Here is a 22,968-nt window from a genome sequence, read left to right on the forward strand (position 1 = left end):
GATTTTGAAGGATCTTTAATATAATAGGCAGGTAATACATCCAGAACAAAATGACACCAGGGCTCGGAAAGGAACTTGAAATCTTGATGGCTGGGATGAGTAATCACAGTCTTAATTGTTGTCAGAAATTACACATCCCATGACAGGTAGGACCACACAGCATTAGCAAACAGTTGGAGTTGATGAATTCTAGGCTCCTACTGTGGACCAGAAAGAAGCAGCAGCTCTGCATGTCTCTTATCTGTTCTTGGATACCACAGCCTGTAATGCTTAGTACCTAGGTGGGATCCAGGCTTTGTCTTGTCCTCTTTCTACTGCTGAATACACATAGTTCCCAAATTTTCAGTCCCTGTGTATTCCTGCCCCAGTTCTTTGTTGCTGTGCAAAGCCCTTGCAGAACTGTGCAAATGAGGAGGAGCCTCAAATGCATGCCCCTCTATTCCCACAGAGCTGCATAAACCCACTTATCCTGCATTTCAGAGACATTTTTATTAGCAAATGACTGTCAATCATGCAGCCAGAGAGGCAAACAGTTGTTGAGGGAAGGGGGARAGCATGTACTGTGATACAGCATCAGCAGGGCTGGAGGGCTGCAGCAGGATCAAGCCTGATTACATGGATGGAGTGAAGGCACATATCCTTTGGAAGCAGTGTTGGATTTTGTAGTAGGAAAACACTCTGTATCTTTTACTAAATGAGGTTCCTTCACCCTGGAAAAGCACTGTAGGTCCTTAGATGCTGAGTCAGGACAGCTCGACATTGGCTCATTGCTGGCTGAGCTGTAACTGAGTTAATCTGAGACAGCCTCSTTCTAACAGTCACAAATATACATATTCAACATCTCTTGTTTTGCATAAAGCAAAGCTTTCTTGCCTTTACAGAGGCTTGGATTGGARCGACACATTATCAAAGTCCTTCTAAATAATTGTGTGTTGGCCTTATCATGGGCTAAGTAAAGGAAAGAGGTTTTCACAACCCCAGGTAAATGACTCTTCTAAATTAGTCCTCAGTGTGTCAACACTGCTGGAGGACTGTATTTGCTCTTACTTTCCCCTTTGGTTCTTGGGATAAAGATATGTGAAACCTTGGTTCTTCAGGGGAGAAACATCRTCAATCTGGCAGAATGATTCCTCCTGAATTGCCATAGTGATGGCAGTTAACAGATTAACTATAATTTCTAGTAACCGCCAAGGAATTTGTAAAGAGATAAACAGATCCCTTTTCTCTCCACATGTCTTTTCCAGGTTGCATGTTTTCTCAGAGCTCTAAACTGAAAGCCACCCTGAACCAAAAACAATCCTCCAGTCCCCCAAAATGACAGAGAAATGCCCCTTTTACAGCTCCCACAGAGAAGCATGGGGAAACTGGTAATWGTAAGCCTTACAAGACCTGGTTGTAATACACAGGAGGGTTTTTTGGCCCAGTGGGAAATAACAACTATAACCATGACTGTGTCCATTCAACTGCCTAACCACAAACCTCTTGACACTTCCATTGTTAGGAAATCTGTGGCTTGAAACAAAAAGACACCTMGGGACCCGAACAAACCCGACCTGGGAAATTCGTGGTCCCTATCTATTGTCAGAGTTCCTCTACTCCCATTTTGCATCCTTCATCACAGGACTAGAGTAGAACAGAAGAAACTCTTGCATATTGATAGCAAATTTACCCAGACCATCTGGTGATTTCTTTCCTGTAAGCCAAGGAAGGCTAACTGAAATTGCAAGCAAGCTAAAATTTCATAGCAAGTAGAAAGGAAACACAGTCAGTTGGGTCACACATCSCTACTGCGGAACCTCTCTAAGCAGCCTTATTTGGCATACATCATTGATCATACCTCTCACTAACACCCTTAATTTATAGGCTACCCTCAACAGATTTCTCCACTGATGATCAAACTTAGGTTCAATAATCTTTCAAGTKTTTCTCTTTTTAGCTTCTCTCCAGTTAGAGCTACCCAGACAGTATAATACTCCAGTTACTTAGGAAACAGAGTTCAGTAGCAGAAAGAGATTATTTTTTTCCCTCTAAGCACTACTTCCAGGCTATCATTAAGTTACAATGTCAGCTCAGCTCATCATGTAAGAAGTGAAAATGCATAACTTTCTTTTATTTCTTAGACAAGATCAAGATTTAAAATGTTTTAGGCATTTGGTTCTGCAGCCATTTAGCATATGGGACACTTAAAAGGACAAGAATGTAGTTTCGGGGTCCTCATAGACTCTCTTAATTCATCTCTGATTTCAAAGTCACCYTCTAAATGTGCAAAATGATGCTCAGAAATATCACTGTTAACTAATTGGAAGGAAATGTATTATGAGAACAAAAATTTTGCACTATATTTTAACAAGGACTCTTGTGTAACTTCTGGGAAAGAAAAGCTTTTTTTTTTATCTCCTTTGTTCTTCATCCTAAACCGTAGACTTTATTGTTAACACTGCCTGTGTTTAGCTGCTCAGCAGCGAGGATACCAGAGAACTCATCCACATGCCACAGAGGTGCTGCAGTTGTGGGCAGAAGCAGAAGGAAAGAGCAGTTCTGTCCTTCAGCCTGCAATTGAAGCTTCCAAGGAAACCAGGGAAGGACGCCCTTATTGAATGTGTTCATATGATAAGCCTGGGGTGTTTTGTCTTCCGTTTTGTCCTTTTGTCTTTCACACCCCTACAGTGACCTACACCTTGACACAAAGACTGCCACAGAATTCACTAATCAGTAAAGGGGTTCAATCAACATAATTTCTAACATATTTAAACAAGGTTACAGAAAGAAAACAGAAATGGCTAAAGCTCCAAGGCAACATGTGCAAACTGTCACGTTTCTGGCTACAATGAACAGTCCTGCCCTTAAAAGATAAAAAACTTCCATATGGAAAATAATCCCAGAACTGCTGTGTTTGAAAACAAGCAGCATGGCAGCTATTTCAAAGTAATAGTCATTCCCTTAATCCATATGGGCTAAATAGCTAAACAATCAGGTGTTAAGCCAAATACCATGGGTGCACTCAGATATATTGTGCTGGTTTTGGACGAGATGGAGTTAATTTTCTTCACAGAACAAGTAATGCATTGCATTTTGGATTTGTCCTGAGTATAGTGATGATAGGGATGTTATTGCAGAGCAGGGTTTGCACAGAGACAAGGTCTGTCTGCATTTTGTACTGCCACGCTGGCAAGGAACCTGGGGGTGAATGAAAAACTGGGAGGGGACACAGCCAGGATGGGTAACCCAAACAGACCAAAGGGATATTCCAGATCAGTATTTAAAGCTTGGTGCAAGAAGAAGGAAGGTGGGGACATTTGAGTAATGTCATTTGATTCACCAAGTCACCTTGAGGTGTAATGGGATCCTGCTGTCCTGGAGACAGCACCTGCCTGCCCATGGGAATTAATTTGTTGTTTTACTTTGCTTGTATGTGCAGATTTTGCTTTCCCTATTAAACTACCTTTATCTCAAACCCATAAATTTTCTGGCTGGTGKGGAAGTGAGTGAGCCGTTGCCTGGTGCTTGGTTGCTGGCTGGGGTTAAAACAGACTCAGATCTTGTGCAACTCTGTGAGACCTCACAAGTGTAAATGGCACCTGAGAGTGACTGAAGTTAATTTTGCAAGGAAAATGGTGGAGTACATGCCCAAACATATCCAGAATCTGAACTGAAGAAAAGTAAGTTCTTAAAAGCCAGACTTCTGTTACAAGAGCACTACCATCTATGACCTAAGCCCTCAAAAACTGACATTAATCCAGCTCTCACACAGAAAACATAAACTCACAGAATCGACTTGCAGGAACAAGTGAATTTGCTGCTTGATAAAAAAAAAAGTGTCTTAAATATGGTAGGTGAAGTTGTGTGCTTGCAAAATCTACAGGATTAGGATTGCTAAGGATGTCTTATGGAGAAATAGGAACACCTTAGGCATTCTTAATTAAGTAAAGAAAGATGGAAATTTGCACACACCATTGTTTCAGGTAAGGTAATTAAGTGAAATCAAAAGAATTTCTTTTGCTCAAATCTCACTTCATATTGTAGACAAATGACACGCAAACCATTTCAAAATGCCTGCATGTGTGTATACCCAGACCTCAGAGGATGGTGCAGAAGTTCTCCCTCTCAATCACAGGTTTCAGAGGAAACAGAAAGAAACTGGCATGTGCTGTGGGAATTTTACAGGGGTTTTTTTGAGGGTTTTTTTTTTTGGGTTTTTTTTTTTTTTTTGGAGGTACTATTTGTGGCTGAGCCATATTTAGATTGAAGAGACAGGACAACTGATTCCTCAGAGTCTCTAAATCACAGCATGACTTCTATCACATCATCCTAACATAAGGAGCTAATCACAGAGTACATTTMTGAAGCAGTAATAGGTCACTCATTTTTGCAGACTCATTTCAGAACCAGAACTAAGCACATTTTATTGATATCAATGAAGATCATCAAGACCATAATATAAAGCTTAAAAAACAACCAAAACATCTGCCTTCCTCCTGTTATGGTTTCAATAAAAATGTAACAAGCTCTCAGGAGGGTATTGTCTGACATTTGTAAGYGGTATTTCCATGAACAAAAGAATGTATTTATATATTAGTACTGAATAACTCCAAAGGAACCATCACAATTTATTAATTAATTGTAACTAATATACCTACTGAAATGCATTAGTGATTCCTTTCGTAAACAAAGAGCTGATGCCGAGTTCACTTGAGGAGCTCATTTGAGAAATCATAATATCATGGGGAATGCTATTTTCTGGTCTTTTTGGTACAGTGGGGATCTCTGATAAGGATCATTAATATTGTATTAAATTAAGAAATTCTCAATGAAATTCAAAGCTCAAAGTAACATGAACATCTTTCTCTGCTTACTTTTCCAGATTCACACAGTGCAAGTCTTACACAACTGAGACAGGATGCATTTATACGCATTTGTGCTTCCCAGGACAACCTATGAGTTGATGTTTATTTCCAGGTTAGTGTGAAGCCTATCTGCTTCAGCATTATCTTTTCTGTGATATCATGGGAAAGATGCTGAGACAATTCCAGTGAGGTTCATTTAAACATGTCAAGTGATGGAACACRGGTGATGGCTCCTGCACAAATTATGTAGTGGGAGAACACAAATGGATAAGAGGAAGGAGTAAAAAAGGAGCACTCAAAGCTTCAGTTCATTTTGTTTATAAATTAACATTACTGAAAAAAAGATCTGCTACAGGGGACCTTTGATTCAGCCATTCCACTTCCCAGACTCAGCTGTCTCTGTCTCTTGTATTTTACCTCATTCTTTSTCTCTCCCTCTATATCCAAGCCAGACAAACATTGGTAATGCCTAACAAAACCTTTTCTTGCAGGGAAACAAACCAGCAAGCTGAGCAAAYTCTCTGTGACAGCACCTGAGATACTTAAGGATACTTGGAGGTGTTAAGAACCCCAACTATTTTGAGAAAAATGCTTTTATCGCCACTATGGTAATGTTTCATTTCCCTCACAGACACCAAGGCAGACTTTAAAGGCCAGTGTTGAAGGGCCATCCAAGCACTTTTAATTTTCTAGGAATTATTTTTTCCACATTGTTTGAAGTAGTCATAAGTTGTAACATGTACAAGACCTATGTTTCACTCCGCAGTTGTGTATTAAAGCCTAAAAGTGAATGAGATAGRTGGCCAAGTCAACAGAAAAATGTTTTTCTTTCCTCATAAGCTGCTGGATAACGTTCTTTGGCAGAAAATAGAAAGTATGTTTTGCAGAGTAAGACCGTGCCAGCCTCATTAAAATAATTTTTTGGCTAAAATCTCAGTCTCTATGTTTTTATCTCTGCAAAGTCTCCATCTCTGCACAGTGACAGTTCCTCTCCAGCTACATGGGGCAGTACAGTACTTGCATGCAAACCAACTCCTGGTACGGCACATTTCGGCAACAAATGGATAAACCCTTTTTCTATTGCCTCCTTCTAGCTTACAACTAGCAATTCATATTTGTGATTTCTTCAGTTAGTATATTATTATTTCTTTGCATTGATGCTACATCCTTTTAATAGAACTTTACCTAAAACAGCCCAATTCCCTATGCAATTTATGTGGAGACATCATTTCCAGGTGATATTCATTTGATCTGATCTCAGACCCGCAGTCACAATATCCTGGACCTTTGGAGCTCTCCCCTGTTTCTCATGGTATCATAGAATCATTTAAGTTGGAAAAGATCTTGAAATCATCATGTCCTACAGTCCACCTAAAACTGCAAAGTCCACCACAAACCATGTCCCTAAGTGCCGTGTCTACACATATGTTTAATGTCTCCAGGGATGGTGACCACTTTGTTGTTATGGTCTGTTCCAATGCTTGAGAACCCTTCTGAGAGCAAAATATTTCCTCATATCCAAACTAAACCTTCACTGGAACAACCTGAGGCCATTTCATCTTGTCCTGTCCCTTGTTTCCAGGGAGAAGAGACTCAACACACCTGGTTACACCCTCCGTTCAGGCAGTTATAGAGAGTGATAAGGTCATCCCTGAGCCCCCTTTTCTCCAGGCTGAACACCCCCAGCTCCCTCAGCTGCTCCTCGCAGGATTCATGCTCCAGACCCTACACCAGCTCCTTTGCCCTTCTCTGGACTCGCTCCAGTACCAAAATGTCCTTCTTGCAGTCGTGGGCCCAAAACTTGACACAGAGCTCCAGGTGTGGCCTCACAAGTGCTGAATACAAGGGGACATCTCAGTCCTGCTGGCCACTCTATTGCTGACACAGGCCAGGATGTCACTGACCTTCTTGGCCACCTGGGCACACTCCCAGCTCCCGTTCAGCTGCTGCCAACCAGCACTCCCAGGTCCTTTTCTGGTGGGCAGCATTCCAGRCACTCTGCCCCCACTCTGCAGCACTGCATGGAGCTGCTGATTGTGCTGACCCAAGAGCACAATCTAGCACTTTGCTTGTCATTTGTTGTCAGGTATTTTTAATTGCCACTCACGATTTCCATTTCATTACAAACTAGAAACCACTACTGGGGTAATACATATCTGCTATTGAAAAAGATCCTGTCGGTGTTTTTCCAGGTTGCAGCAGGTACTGCATTTTATAATCAGTTTCTGAAGATGTCAAACACTCTTGATGGCCTGTCAGTTGTATCTCATTTGCATGCATCAGAATTAGCGTTTTTCTYATCTTGCACTGTGCCATGCACTTTCGATTTAGTACAGTTAATATCTCTGAGGAGTGAAATGTTCACTTCAGTTCATTCATTAGCTTGCAAACCTCCTCTGCTGCCGATGATGAAAAAAAAATAAGGTACACTTCCTAGTTGAAATCATTAATATTCTCTGATAGACTCATTCATTCTCTTTCTGCTCTGTGACCTTTCATGAAGCCTACGAGGCAGCAAGAATGATTATTTTCTGAGACACAAGTGTATGCCAAATAACTATTAATATCATAAAATGACACCATTTCRCATTGAAAACTACAAGATGGTGGTACATGATGAAATGATTGAGACAAACAATCAAATACAACACAAATGTGCAAAGACAGAAGCTTCAGGAAGGTTGCCAGCTATCTCTGACCTGGACAGGGTAAGGCTTTGCAGAAGAAAGGAACCTAGTTTGAGTTCTGTGTGTAAACACATCTCACATTCCGCACAAGGCTGGTTTCATTTTCATCTGATTGCATTATTCTGCAACACTCACATCATGGTGAAGCACRGGCCATTAGGATAAGCTAATACTTCAGTCACTCATAAAAGTAATAATTGCACTGATTGGAARTAGATTGTCTGGAAATACAGTGTGTTCACCTGAGCAAGTCCTGTTGAAGATGAAAACAGAAAACTGGACCAAACAGTATTTTCAACATTGTTTATATCCCAGTTTTGTTGCACAAGGTTTTACTTCAGCGTGGATATGTGTTTAAGTAGCACACCTGTAATTCCAAACTTGTCATAGAAGGGAACACCTGATGACAAACGTGCAAAGACAGTGGGAACAGTGCCAATGTGTCTGGGTCAGCCTGACCCAAAAATGTGCCTTGGGCTGGGACAAGCATCAGACAAATGCAGCTCTTCACCTTGCTGGCTCAGATCACTCCAAAGGTAGAAGTTAGGCTTTCACTCACACATATTTCACACAGAGTTTTTAACAAACAGGTACCATGAAGCAGCATCCTCCCTTCCCCACTCCACGCTGATGCCTGTGTCCACTGCAGAAGAACACTTGGTTGTGAACATTCAAGATCCTGCGGCTGCGCAAGGAGGGGCCTGGAGGAGGTATCTTTGTTCTTTTGACCAACACACACAGCAGGCAGGTTCYTGAGACTCCTTTTACCCACCTCCTGACAGATAAATCCTGCTGCAAGGCAGCAAGAGGAAAAAGCAAAAAGCTGGAAACAAAAGCAATCATCAGTCTTCAGCACCCAGCACTGAGAGAACATTCAACCACTGTGCCCCCACTGGCTACAGGCGGCTTGCACAGGAGGAAAGATGAAATTGTGCAGGCATGATGGGGAGTGATTCTGGGGCACCAGACTGAGCTGCCAGATGAAGAGTGCAAACCTGAGTTCTGTCTTGGAGGGATCATTACTACTCTAAGATACCTGGAAGGCCAGAGTTTTTCACTTCTGCTGCCAAGTCTGAGCAACCCCAGTTAAAAAGCACTCTGCCTTGCTTTCAGGCACATTTTAAAAATATGTTTCCAGATGCAACACATGAAAATAGCTATCAATGCTATCAATTCTTTTGAACTATTACACAAATCTTTTCCCTAAAAGACAAGCGGTGCCGTTATTATTTGATAAGGGATTAAGAGACAGGTTAAGATTAAGAAGATTTACAGCAATAAAGATAATGTAAATTTCTATTACTGCCTCTATTCCAGAGCTGCTGCATGCACTTTTGGGAGGCACTCCCATTTCTCCTCAGGAATGGGATGTTGATCTTCATTATTTGTAAAGCCTCCAGATGCAGGCAATTTTGAGGCAGATCTACAACTGGGAGGGTACAGTCCCATTTTCAGAGGAACGCTCCATGCAACCCCACCACCACAAAGCAGGAACAACTTCCTGTATAACATAAATGCAGTGGCTACTGCTCCTGTTTTGATTAATAATTCCTGGCAAATGCTTGTCTTGTCCTCCCTATGATCCAGCTAGGATGTAGATGCAAATGGTTTCTGTGCAGGTTCCCTTCCTAGTCCATGGAGATCTATTCCATCTAGTCACAGATCTTGGGATGAGATTCTTCAGGCCAGGTGGAAGCACCTACTTGAGGAGGAGAATTCTCTGCACTTGCTTGATATCTACTGATGGAGGAGTGAACATAGGCAATTTGTTCACATGAGCCCAGCTGCACTGCAGCATTCTGGCATTAGTCACATGCAGCTCGTAGTTCCAGCAGAAAGGAAAAAAAAAAAAAGAGCTTGAAAGCAGATCTGCTTGCCACAATATTTATTTGTCTGTGATTTATGATTGTTCCAGTCCTGCTTTCCTGCTTCAGGGAAATTATTCACTTTGGCACAGAAAGAACAGCTGAGTAAAAAAAAATAAAAACTGCTAACTGTGTAAATCTCTGCTGCTCTAACAGATTTCCTAAATTCATCCTGGTGACAGATTCCAGACCTTCTCTGTTGCCTTGGAAAATGATGGTCTTCGCCACGGTTTCTGACTGACAAGGATGATGAGTCTATCCAGAAAGCCCAGAAACATCAGGCTGAATGATAATCCTCCTGACTGGAATCTTCCTGTTGCTTTAAAGAAAGGCAAACAGAGACTGGAGCAACACCACACACTAACTTTGGTGACATGTTTAGGACACACATGGAATGTTTCTCAATTGGCAGCAGGCCCAAACCTATCAAAAGGCAGCTGTGAGACCAGGGAAGTCAGAATAACATGACTTCTCTCTCTGGTGGAAAGCAAGTCATCTATCTATCTCTGCTGCCCTGGAGGGGCATTAAATGCTGCTCCCTATGTGGACTTCTGAGTTCCAAATTMCTCATGTTTTACATGGGGCAGGGGACCTTTTAGAGGTCCCTTCCTCTAACCAACAACAAGCTATTCTGTGATTTCTTACCAGCTACTTTCAAAATATTATGTTAGCACCAAAAACAGGTAAGTTTTTTATGTTGTCATAAGAGCAAGAAAACTTTTTTTTCATTAAAAAAAAAAATTAAAAGTATAGAACAAACCAGAAGACCAGACATGTTAGAAAGATATTATGGCTGCCTCAGTTGCTTCCTCAGGGGCTTGGGTGAGAGATTGCAAACTCTTCTTCTGGCCCCAGCAGATTTTCTAAGTCTCCTTGAAATAGACTAAAGTATTGGCAGGAAGAAATGACACTGCATAAGGGCACTGGGACCACCCATAAGTGAAACCATTGCTGAAACACAACATCCTCACACAGGAAAGTTCTAAAGAGACTCCAATCAAATCTTCGAGAATCTTTATAAGCCTTTCCCATGCAGCTGAGTTCTCATGAGGAGATGTCATTCGGAACTTCTACATAGCAGCAAAAGAMGTTTAAACAGCTGTTATAGAACTTAATCAGCAAAATTACTTACATATCAGAAATGGTAGGAACTTCATAGAAATAATTAATTTACCATCAGTTGTCTTCTTAATACACTCCAGGAAATGTGGGTGCTTGGTAACAGCAGCACAGCAGAACACTGGTGCTGTGGTGCCCCTTGGTAGCTACAGTGATGTCAGGAGGGCGATACTAGAGCAGCAAAAAAAGTTCTTTGGAATGGGCTTTTATTCAAATTATCAGCTTGTAACCCTCCTCTTAYTCAACAGAATCAAGTTTTACTTGAAGAAATGTTAACATAATTTCTGCCAGTGATCTGTCATGCTTTCTCAAGCCTAAGGGCCAGCAGGCAGGCTGTGAGTAGAGGGGACAGGGTTTTCATAAGGAGCAGTGGGACTTCCATGGTGAAGAAATAGCAGTGATTGCAGACACATCGTGCCAGGAAGAACTCTTTAATTTGGTTTGCTCTCAGCAGTTTCTTCATACACCCACAGACAGAAACAGAACATACACACTCACATGCACACAAACATTGTATCTGCTAGCCAGAGTAGCTCTCTCTCCTCCCTCTGCAGCTTGGGTTATTTCAGTTCTATGTGGGAGTTCCATCTAGGATGCAGCACTGATGGAACAGACAAATCTATGTGGAAGAAAAAATTAGACACTGAAAGTCTAGGTGTGCCCCCAGGACTTTCAGAACAGGAGCTATCAAAAAGCCATTCCCTTCCCTTAATTAAAAAAAAAACAAAAAACAAAACAAAAAAAAAAAACCAAAACCCCACAAGACTTCAGAGGTGTGTCTTCTTCTGAAATCACTAATGGTGTAACCACCACAGGTTTACTAACAGATTTTACATCACGTGACATCACTGAAGATTCTTTGTCAATGCCACTTAGTTGACTATTTTCAGAAAACTGAAAAAATGCAAAAAAATACCCAAAAATTGTGGAAGAAGAAGTGCTAGAGTACTTGGTCCTCCTAAGTTCAAAGCTTTCAAGAGATCTGAGACACCAAAACTCTGACATGAAAAGAAAATAAGTCACTTTCAATCTTCAACTGACCTATTGGATTGTTTGAAACGAAATAGTGAGAATAATCAATGGCAAAGCAGTCATTAATGTATTACATTGTTTCATGTTCTAAGAGACTGGAAATGCAAATGAGAAGTTGAGAATACATTTTTAAAAATAGAGGTTAAAAGTAAAACAAGATAAATAATTTATAGGAAAGGTCTGAAGCACTGTTCATGTTTCAAGTATGATAATTAGGTAAGACGTGTGAGGCTCTTTTCAAGGCCATCATAATTTGGTTATTTTGTGATGGTTGTCTTTCACCTGCAGACCTGAAAACCTTTGTTCTGGCAAGATGCAGATTCAGTATGAACTATTTCACCTGCTTAAGCTTCCGCAAATGAGCTGCCTTCACAAGGATGTATCTAAAGAGTGTCAGAATGTGCATCCCTACATCTCTGGACTAAGGAAACACAGCTCCCATGCTTGCCCTGTGGCTATTGTCCCTTTTCATACACACCACTCTCTGGCTTAGCCTTTAGTTTGATTCACACAACTGTGAACTCCACATCATGATATTCCCTTCTATGAAGGTGGCTTCGCACTTTTGTTACTGCCTGCAAATGCTTTTCAAGGATCTCATTATGCAGTTTGCAATTCAGGCCTTTGAACACCTCAACAGAAAAACTGTCTCCTAGATGTGAGTAGTAATCTAATCTGACACCCAGAAAAACCATCTCTCAGGACTAAGAAACTCTGGAAAGAGCAAGAAACATCTTCTATTCCCAAACCAATGCATGTATCATTTCTGTTGCACATGTTCCTGCCCTGTAGTAAGGGCTTTGGTTTCACCCCAACATTTGTGATTCTGGGTCCTAGAGACTCCTGTGGGTAACACCTTCAAARCAAAGGCTGCTCTTTCTTTTTATATGGACAGAAACAGGTTTGTGAGACAGTTCCTAAAACAAGACAGTTCCTAAAACAAGGCTTTATCGTTTGCTGACTACTCTAAGTTCATTCCAGCTATCTAACATTACTGAGGTCAGTGCCTCAGCTTTGCTCTTGATGCCTCTTTCATATCCTGGTGTTTTGTTCAGTCTCCACTGTAGAGGGAACTGCACAACCAATTTTGAATATGCAAATTTCAGTGCAAATGTTCTTAGAGCAAGGTAGGTAAATTTTCTTACAGAATTTTATAGTAATTTTCTTCAGGAGACAAAAGCCCCACGGTGCTGCTGAACACTCAGGGAGCAAAGACCTCTTGCAAGTCACCTTGTAGCTTTGATTGAACAAGATGTGCCGGTTCTATTTTCAGTCTTCCATCAGTACCTCTTTCTTTTACCCTTTTTAATATATAGGCCATGCCTGCTATTGATCCATGCACTTTTCAGCATGGTATGGAGTTACCTCAGTCTATAGAATTACTCAGAAAAGCTCAAGGGATCAGGAGATAATTGAGCAAGAAAAATAATTGATGTAATTTCTGTACTTTTTACTTTTTACTTCAGGAGAGTCAAAAGAAAATTGAAGGGCATGAAACACTTTTGAATCAGAAGAAAATGGGTTTTGAAAACTTTCCTATAAAAGATTTTAAACTGTTGCCTCATTTGAGATTTCACATCCTCGTTTAGGGATGAAAGACGACAAAAACAAGATTTCAAGAGCTTGCAACTCTATGGTAACCTCAACTCTCAGAAATATTACCTAAATGAAAAGGTAACAATCCTGTCCTAAAACCACAACAAAAAAAAAACCCTTTTATGTATGCCTATMTAGTGAAAAGGACAAGGAAAGAGTTGTGTAAGGCTGTGACTGCTTGATTTCATCTGGATTTACATGGAGAAGGTTTATTATGTAAGCAACACAGCTGCATTCACCCTGCATGCATTCCTTGTTCTAATACCATCTTCTCTTGTGCCTTAAAGTAATTATTGCAAATGATGGTCAGGGCTGCTCTGACAACAGCTACAGCTCAAGTAAACACTTTTTACCCCGCCTTTGTCTATTGTTGTAAGTCTACTAAGCTCATTCTCCAGACACATACTCTGTCCCTCTCTTTTCCTGAATGGAAGGTACAGCAGGAGGTTACAAAGCAGTCCTCCAAAAGTCTCCCTGCACAAGCCACAGCCACCTCTATTGCCTTCTCTGAGCAATAGAAAATTCAGGGTTTAAAAGAGCCTCTGAGGAGACAGCAATGCCCAAAATCTTGATACTGTCTTATGGTATAGGTAGGGCAGGGAGTACCACATGTAGTTCTAGATACCCAAGCATCAAATCCAGCACAGTCAAGAGGGATTACATCCTTCTCTTTTTTAAACATTTTGAGGTAGGGGCAGCAGAATCCCTCAGAGTCATGAAGAAAGGACAGCTATATTCATTTGGTGTATAAAATGACTGCTTTGTCGTCTGAGATTCCCATATCATGCTAAAAACACACTTTTTTTTCTTGTGGTAAAGAGCTATCTATTCAGGCACAGTCTTTCCATTGGTCCTTTGTATTCATAGATTCACACCTGAATTATTACCAAACCAATTACTTTACAAATGTGCAGTATTCAGCGATTTGTCAAATACCTTAATCATATTGTGKAAATATCACAGTGGGGTCTCTAAACTAGCGGAAAGATGACTACCAAGTTATTCTATTCCATTTTTTTTTCATAGTCCATCCTCTGTGGAAGACATAGAATGTAAATATGACTTAAAATGCCATTACTGCCAAAAAGGAATCAGAAATAGTATAATTCAGGCTTAGGAATGGACTCATTGGAAGATAACATGAGACTYTGGCAATAGCTTACTCTGAATAGAAAATTCTGCAGCTCTGAGTTTGGTCCTGTTTGGTGTTTCTGTCACCTTTCTACTTTTGTATTACAGAATGTGGAATTACCATTTCATAAAAAAACCCTCATCCCKGGAGGATCTGCAGCGCTTACACCACCTTGCTATTCCCTGTGTCTACAAACCTTGAGACCCCAGGGCACAAGGACCAATATGAAGCTTTCATTATCAAACAAGAAAAGCTGAGACACAGAGACCCCAGGCCCTTAGGCTTCAAAGGGAGAGACTGCTATGAACTCCACTGTCAGCAGTGCAGCAAAYCCATGCTTCCACAGCGAAACCCAGTGCTGACAAACACAATACATCATTTGCTATGAGGAAAGTAGTTCAGGGTCAATTCTTTTGCACCCTTAGTACCTGCTCTGGAATCAAAGGTCGCTGGAGCAAGGCTGACATGACAGCACAATCAGAATCCTTTCAAGGCTATAGCTTGTTTGCTGTTTGAAACATAATCCAACAAGTAGCCTGCTGTACCTGCAGGCATGTAGTGCTGTAGCCACATACACCAGATTTATTCAGAGAAAAGGGGGAAAAAGCACAACTAAAAGCTTTGCAGAGAGAAACAAATACTGGACACTCCAAGAGCCATTACATACATTTAGGATCCTCACTTACAACCCAGAACTGCAGGCGTAAGGAGTGATATCAAAAGGACATTTTCAGCATTAAGATGTTTAATAAATGCTCTCCAGAAGAATCAGAAGGAGGCACTGTTATTTGCAATCTGTCTGCAGTCACAACTGCCACTGGATTCAAACTCATTTTTGCAGATGGGCTACAATACTTAGAAGATGCCCATTTGTTCCTGTGAAAAGCCAAAATCTTACCATTCACTCAATACTTGGGGGAAAAAGTGATTWAAAAAAATATTTAAAGACAATAAATTCTCAGCTATAGGAAGTGAACATCTTTTAAATTAAATCAAAAAACCTATCCTAACCAAAGAAGATSTTTGGAAAGATCCTCTATGAGTAGATTAAAGTTCATTAATTCACTAACAACAATAGTCTGAAGGAGAAACCTAAGGGAAGAACATGGAATTTTTTGGGGGGTGTGTATGCAGATAGCATGTTTCATGAATAGCTGCACATTCACAAAAATGTGTAATTTAGACTCATTTTGCACTATGGTAAAGGTCTGTAGAGCTTGTCAGGGTAAGTGAGATGACATGGAAGAAAGCCATTAAGAATGATAGGAATGTGACAGCTTGGCTATTAATAAATAAAGAAACTATTAATAGATGGAACTTTCCAGTCAGGGTAAAAGACACCTTGCTGGAGCTCCTCAGAACTGGGAATGACCAGGAGAAGGAATGACTGCTCAGGCCTATTTAAATAAAAGAGTCATGCAGGACCTAAGGAGAAAGCAAGTTTCAAACACTTTCAAACAGTCTGAGGAAAACTGAAGAAACAGAAGAATGTGGTAGTTTTCAAAACAGGTACCTGGCCCATGGAAATCCTTGCCACAGGATGGTGCAAATCCAATGAGCTGTCATGGCATAGGGAAGATCCAGAAGGAAAAAGARGGTTGTTCAACATAAAGAAACTACTTTCTGTCCAAGGAGTTCCTGAACCAGGATGACTGGAAGCTGGAAAAATACTTTGGGAAACAGCATTCTAAGCTTCCTCTACTCTTACAGCCTTTAYTACAAACAGTACTAACATGGGTAGTTCAAGTGATCTGTGTTTTGATCCTCTTGGACTGCTGTTCCAGCCATTCCTGATGTCAAGCCTAGATTAGGATTAAGGTAAAATTGGAAATTATATCRGTGGGTTATTAGGTTTCACCACGGGCTGGGAACAGGAGAATGAATGGCAATTAAGGCCTTTGTGCTAGAGTCATTAAGAAAAAAAAAAAAGGAAAAAAAAAAAGAGGGGAAAAAGTGACAAATTCTGTTAGAATTTCTGGAAGCTGAGGCACATCATATTTTCCGGTGTCCCATGAAGACATTATTTTTGCCATTTATTCCCCAAAGCGAAAGCAATCTGCAGGTATTTTTGTAAGTATTTTACAATGTTGCTGCATGATATAAATAATTTYCTTGGTGTTTGGATGTTTCTAAAGGGCTGTTACCATCAGAACACTTTGACTGTGTTCTGACCAAGTCTGTTCCACCAGAAAGATCCTTCAKCATGTAAAATGCTTGCTTCCATTTCTTTCCCAGCTGTGGAAAGATTCCTTCAGGCCACAGGAATGGACTCTGTCAAGGGAAGGATCATGCTGACATCACTTTCACAGATTAACTGAGTGTTGCAACAAAAGCCTCTTGCTAAAAATTGAATTAGTCCTTTCYGTCCTTTAAACACACCCACTTCTAATGGGTTGACTTTGTCCTGGTTCACGAAGTAACTGTATCCAACACTAAGGATGTAAAATGTGAGGAAGATGTAATGACAGCCTGACTTTACATAGCCAAAATGGACCTCATCTCTTCAGAGCAGTAAGCATAATCTTCTGTATTTSTTTTTTCTACCACACATATACAAACTGAATGTGTGGATGACTAAGTAGATAAATGAGTTCTAAATCACAAAATAGTCAAGTAACTGTTAGTGAAGGCAAAAAATAGAGCTAGACTGAAAAGAATATTATCCTTTAACAGGTGGAGCATGTTACATATTGGCTTATGAGTTTAAGAAGATAAGCATACTGCTCAAGGTCATCAGTTGTTTGGTTACAGACATTCAAATTAAGCATTTGGATATTTATTTCTGCTAGCAATTAAAGTGCACAAACAACATAGTCACTCAAGAAAAGTGTCTGGAAGATAATAACCCCAAAACCAAATAGAGCCATTTATATCATAATTTTGTTTTGCCTTGAGAGTTAATGCATTGACTTTCTCTGATACATGGGGAATGTGCTTCTATCAAACCAGAAGCTTTGAAATAACTAGATCATCAAGATATTCAAGAATACTTCAGGCTTTTGGAGTTCAATACAYAGACTAACACTGTACTTCAATGTAAAAAACTGAAGGTCACAACAGAAATTAAATTGAAGTTAAGAAAGCCGTCAGAATTTTTAGCAGGACAAAGAGATCAYCAAACACTTAATTTATCCATAGAAAGAGATTTTTTACTTAAACAGAAAAAAGGGGTAATTGCTTATATTTATAACAACTTCATTCTTTTGCAAGAACATCAATATATCTTCTTCAATCCCATGAAGTCCAGAAGTTTGAACAGTTTCATTAAAAAAAAAAAAAAATTTCAGTATGTCAGCCTACCTTTTCAAAAGGCTGCATTTTACCTCATCACTATTTTTCCATCAGCAGTAGTCAAACTTCAGCTGTGAGGGTTCATCTGTGATGTACAGTGTGGTGTCTGGGTGGAATACAACCAGCAATAATGCTTCATCTCCCCATCTGCTCAGTGACAGAATTACAGGGCACCCCACTGGTCATGCTTTGTCAAACACTGACACAAGTACTTTCCATTTGAATTGCAAATTTTGTGGAGCTATTTATCTAATACAGACTCACTTCAAAGAGGCATCTACAGTTAGTGGACTCTTCCTTGAAGAGGGAAGAAGAGAAATATATATATAGTCAGGATTTTTCTCTTTGGTGTTTTATTTAGGCATTTCCTGTGTCCCAGGTTTTAACTTGGTGCGTATGTATGACATTCAGCCTGTGATCATATGCTTGTGCTGCATGCTGCTCCATAATGTAGCTGGATGCAGAAGGAAAGAGTCTTGTGCCCAACATTTTCTTTTCTAGGAGCAGGTAAAGAGTATCCTGCCAGGCAAAAAAGTCTGATGTTATTCATCAAATGTTATTCATCAACACATTGGTTGATACTTCACCTTCAGTCACAAAATTGGATGAATTCCCAATTCATTCCWCTTAACTCCATCCTTTCATTGTAATCCCAAATCTCAGGATCTCAGGGACTGGCAGAGAGGAACTCTGGACCCTGAAYTTCGGAAGAGTGAATTCCCAGAAGCTTGGAGGGTTAGTGGATGAGATCGCCTGGGACACTGAAGTTAAGGACAGAGGAGCTGACTGGAGCTGGCAATTCTTTAAAGACACTTTCCTTAGAGCACAAGAGCTYTTCATTCAGTGTGTGGGAAATTGCGCATGGCTGGCTGGAAACTGGCATGGCTGAGCAAAGATTTGCTCATCAAACTGAGTAAGAAAAAGATGTACACCCAGTSGAAGCAGGGACAGATGATGTGAGGAGAGTAAAGGGATACTTGAAGGTGCAAGAATGGGCTCAGAAAAGCCATGACAATACTGGAACAGGACTTGGCAAAGGGYAAGTGCATAGGTCAGAAWAGAAAGGCCAAGGAGATTGTACCTTCGCTGGTACATGAAAAGGGTGAACTGATGACGACTGACATGAAGAAGGTTGAGGTAATCAATGAGTTCTTTTCCTCAGTCTTCACGGATAGTCAGGCTTCCCACTTCTCTCAATCCCCTGATCCTCTGAGCGAGTTTGGCGGGGAGGGAAGTCCCTCCCACTGTAAGTGAAGAGCAGGCTCAGGATCAGTTGATGAAGCTACATAGCCACAAGTGTASAGAAATTGATGACATACATGAGGAAATTGGCTGATGTTGCTGCCAAGACACTCTACCTCATATCTAACCAGACATGGCAGTCAGGCAAAGTCCCTGGTGACTGCAGAAAGGAACACATTTCCCATTTTTAAAAAGGAGAGACAGGAAAATCCAGGGAACTACAGATGGGTGAGCAYCACCTTTGTGCCAGGAATGATCACAGAGCAGATCCTCCTTGAAAATAGGCCAGGGCRTATAAAAGACAAGAAAGTGGTCTGACCTGAGACAGCCAACGCACCTTTACTGTGGGCAGATTGTGCCTGACCAATCTGGAGACATTCTATGATGGAGTGTTGGCAAGGGAAAAATGACAGATGTCACCATCTAGATTTCCGTAAGGACTTCAATACAGTCCCACATCACATCATTGTCATCACATTGGAGAGACATGGATTCAATAGCTGGACTTTTCAGTGGATATGGAACTGGCTGGATGGGTGCAGCCAGAGAGTTGTGGCTCCATATCCAGGTGGCAGCTGGTGACAAGTGGTGTCCATCAATTCTCTCCTGGGATTGATGCTCTTCCTAAAGCCATCAATTCCAACCAAGTGACTGTGAAACCAAACCAGCCCATTTTATTGGTCTGTGAGGCCTCCAGTGTCCGTGAAGTAGCTGAATGACACTTTTCTGAGTCTTCAATATATTCAGCTGTACAAGGAATCTTGCCATGAAACACAAACRACCATAAAGGTGTTTCCAATCCACTGTTAATTGATTCCAGGCCAGGAAAAGAATATAAGGCACTTTGATACAAAGGCTGATTGTGTCTTTGAATGCAGTCATAATATCAGCATAATTACTAAACTATATAATTATGTAACTGTAGTGGTATACTTTCATATTAATCAAGCAATTTTTATTTGACACCACTCTGCAAAGAGTACTAGGATTATAAAATATACAATTGCCTAATAATAGACTCTAAGTTACCTCTATTGTACAGTCCAGGCTACAACAATAAGAAACTCTAGTTTAGAATTAAGTGACTATTCTCAAAWGCAGTTACTGTTGCTAGATATAGCGACTTCCTGCTGTCCCTGGTACTGCTAACACCATTAACAGCCACAAAAGGATGTCAGATTGTTCTGTAAGACTGCTCCATAATGGAGCATCCAGTCTCAGTAGCACCACAGACCATTCCTGGCAGTATATTTTTTCCAGTTCCACCTGGATCATTAAAGACTATCAAGCAAAGGTTTTTCACAATTAGCTTTGTCCTTATCCCTGCCAGGCTAACCAAGGAGAAAACATGCAATCTGCTCCAACATGGAAATATCAACAACAAAACATTTAAATCTGTTCAGTGCTATGGTTTGTAGAGACAGCCTCTCACAGAGGGCCTTTGTCTAAGGAAACTGGGGAAACAGACATCAGAAAGACCAAGATTCTTATGATGTACTGGGACAATCTTCAGAGGAAGCAGTGCAGCTTGCTAAACTATTCAGGCCAGAGTGAGTATTCAGGCTAGGGAAAGTGTGACTCATGCAGAAGCAAAAGTTGTAACAAAAACAGTGAAGAGACACTTACTGACTTCAGTGCATGGTGGAGCAGATTGCATCTGTAAGCACTATTAAAACAACAGATTTCCTAATCACAGGAAGCCTAGTGTCTTATCAGCAGAATGGGATTCTAAGAGGAAATAAAAGCACTAACTTCTGCTACAGCTAATGGGTTAGACTAAAGCTGCCCGTATTGAGCTTTTCCTCTAAACCTTTGGAGACTTCAGTTCCTCCTGCTTTGGGAGCAACCATCCCTTCACAGGTCTCCAGACCACTAATTACTCACCAGAGGACAAGATAACCTTCAAACTAACTTGTAACAKAGAACTTAAGAGAAAAACTTTCTTTGAACTAGTTTCTTGGTTACCACAGCATATATGTGGTGTAGGTACTCCTCTGTCTTTTACTTTTCACAGCAATGCAGAACATCAGGTTGAAAGTAACCTCTGATATCATTCAGTCCAAAATTTGCTTGACAAAAGCACAGGCTAGAAAAGATGGGCCAACACCCTATCCAGATGACTCTTAAAAGCCACCAATGCTGCGGTATACACCGCTTTTCTGGGGAAATTACTGCAATTTCTGATTTTTCTCATTGTAAAAAATTTTCTTTTCGTGGCCAATTGGAAACTCACAGGAGTAAATAACTTGTACCCTTCTGCACCTTTTCATGTGATTCCTTGTAGAAAGGGAGTCTCCATGTTCTTTGTGTTTTTTAAATGCTGGAACACCATGTGAAGGTCATCCCTAAGCATTCTTTCCTCAAGGATCAGCAAACCCAGACCTCTCAGCCACTCCTCATATAACGAGTTCTTCTGTCCTTTGATCCTCTTTGTCATCCTTCTCTGGAGTCTYCAGTCCATTTATAACTCTTTTCTTAGAATCACAGAATCATTTAGGCTGGAGAAGACCTTTAAGGTCATCAGGTCCAGCTACTAACCGAAAACAAGTCAAGTTCACCAGTATATCATGTCCTTGAATGCCACATCCACAGATCTTGAACACCTCCAACGATGATGACTTACACCACTTTACTGGTCTCATGTAATGCTTCAGAACCCTTCTGGTGGCAAAATTTTTCCTCATATCCAAACTGAAACTCCACTGSAAAAACTTGAGGGCATTTCATCTTGCTCGGTCCCTTGTCTCCAGGAAGAAGAGACTCAACACAGCTGGTTACAACCTACTGCCAGGGAGTTGTAGAGAGTGAGAAGGTCACCCCTGAGCTCCTTTTCTCTAGGTTAAACAACCCCAGCTCTCTCTGCTGCTCCTCACAGGAATTGTGCTCCAGACCCTTCCCCAGCTCCCCTTCTCTGGACTCGCTCCARCACCTCAATGTCCTTCTTGTTGTGAGTGGGCCCAGAAGTGACACAGAGCTTCAGCTGTGGCCTCACCAGTGCTGAGTACAGGGGGACAATCCCTGCCCTGGTCCTGCTGRCCACTCTATTGCTGACACAGGCCAGGATGCCATTGGTCTTCTTGGCCAGCTGGGCACACTCCTGGCTCATGTTCAGCTGCTGCCAAGGTCCAGCACCCAAGGTCCTTTTCATCTGGGTCACTTTGCAGCCCCCAGCCTGGTGCACTGCCTGGAGTTATTGTGACCCAAGAGCGAGACCCTCATACAAATGGTCTCARCACTGCCCAGAACTCTCTGCAGCACCTTCCTACCCTTGAGAAGATCATCAGCATTCTCATCTTCCATCTCATTTGCTGCTGGAAAAACACACAAAACACTGAGCATCTTCTAGGCATGACATACTGACTCTATTTGTTTTACTGACACATTCTCAAAATGTATTTGTTCCTAACAAATTCAGAAAAAAATCACAACCTCTCTTTTTGCTCAAACTAAGAGTTTTTCCCTGATTTGCCTGATCATCAGTTCTGAAACATTTCATTTAGATGACAAGCTTCATCAGGCTTTCTGCTGATCTCCCTGCAATGTCAGTTTGCTTTTTCTCTCTCTGTCGTTTCTCTTGTCCACAATATAAAACATGAACAAGGTTTAAGAGAGACTTGACAAGAATTTTATTTACAGTGTAGGTAAGGTATGATTTGCATGCAGTTCATCAGACAAATGTATTCTGAATATTAATCTGATGTTGCTAAAAAATTTATTGGTACAGCAGCTTACATATTAAGCTCAAAAATCCATGCAATGAACTTGTCAACCTTTATAACTCTAAATTAACTGTCATAATAAGTGTAAATATAACCCTCTTTCTGGTTTTCAGACTGCATTCAAGGCTTCAGTAAACAAACTGTGGTGGCCTGGTGCAGTCTGATCTACCATTAGCTGGGCTGCAGCTCTCCATATGTAAAGCAAAGCTCCTGTTCACAAAGCTGTTTGCATCCATTAACAACTAGCTTTTCTTGTATACTTCTTCAGATACATTGAAAAAATGTCTGGTCTTAGTCTAATGTTGACTGTCATGTAGTATAAAGGATTAGCAAGGAAAGGAGACGCCTTCTTACACATTTGCATGGACTCTTCCATCTTATGGCTAGCCCAAAGCAGAGAAAGCTGCAGATATTTACTGTCAGAGTGATCAAGAACACRTT

General features: G+C 40.9%; 1 protein-coding gene across 1 annotated transcript in view; it reads right to left on the reverse strand.

Annotated features, from left to right (window-relative positions):
* CPLX1 (complexin 1) overlaps positions 1-22,968 on the reverse strand; it is a 104,393-nt gene that overhangs the window by 41,800 nt on the left and 39,625 nt on the right. The gene's annotated exons all lie outside the window — the stretch shown is intronic.

The sequence above is a fragment of the Malurus melanocephalus genome, unplaced genomic scaffold (assembly GCF_030028575.1).
Source record: "Malurus melanocephalus ecotype Western Australia unplaced genomic scaffold, MMel_1.1 scaffold_387, whole genome shotgun sequence".
NCBI classification, from domain to species: Eukaryota; Metazoa; Chordata; class Aves; order Passeriformes; family Maluridae; genus Malurus; species Malurus melanocephalus.